The following is a 593-nucleotide window of genomic DNA, read 5'->3' as shown; positions in this document are numbered from 1 at the left end:
ATCCCTAAACATATAAAACCCAAAAACCCCCAAAAACCTACTCTCTTCTATTTTTTTTCTTCCCCTGCTCTTAAAAAAGAATTTCGCCCCGGGGGGGTTTCCCCCGGAAAATGGGGGCTTCCAGTGATAAACAAAGGTTCGACTCCCCCCCCCATCGTCGGCCGCGCCCACGTCGCCGCCCGCCGTCCCCGGTCCGCTGCCTGCAGGTCGTCGCCGTCAATGTCTCCATCTCCATCCTCGTCTCCAATATCCTTGAAATCGACATCTCCGTCCCCATCTTGGTCAGCCGCTATCACGTCGTCCATATCGACGTCGCCGTCATTGTCGACGTCCCCCACAGCGATATCCTCTTCATCACGTCCCCAATGTGACCCGGGGTGTCAAGTAGTCGTCCCGTCAACCCCCCCCGTCGCCGCCCCGTACCCCCTTGGGGAAAAAAGTCCATGTTCCCCACATCCCCCTTTGTCGATATCTCCGTCCCCGTCCTTATCCGCCGCATGGGGTCCGGGGCGTCAATGTCGCCGTCCCCGGGAAAAAAGTCTAGGATTGGGCCCGCATCGACCCCCCGTTCCGCCCTCGGTCCGCCGCGGCCA

Source organism: Penaeus monodon, chromosome 15, assembly GCF_015228065.2.
Source record: "Penaeus monodon isolate SGIC_2016 chromosome 15, NSTDA_Pmon_1, whole genome shotgun sequence".
NCBI lineage: Eukaryota > Metazoa > Arthropoda > Malacostraca > Decapoda > Penaeidae > Penaeus > Penaeus monodon.
The sequence above is the reverse complement of the archived record's forward strand: the minus strand, read 5'-3'. Positions refer to the sequence as shown.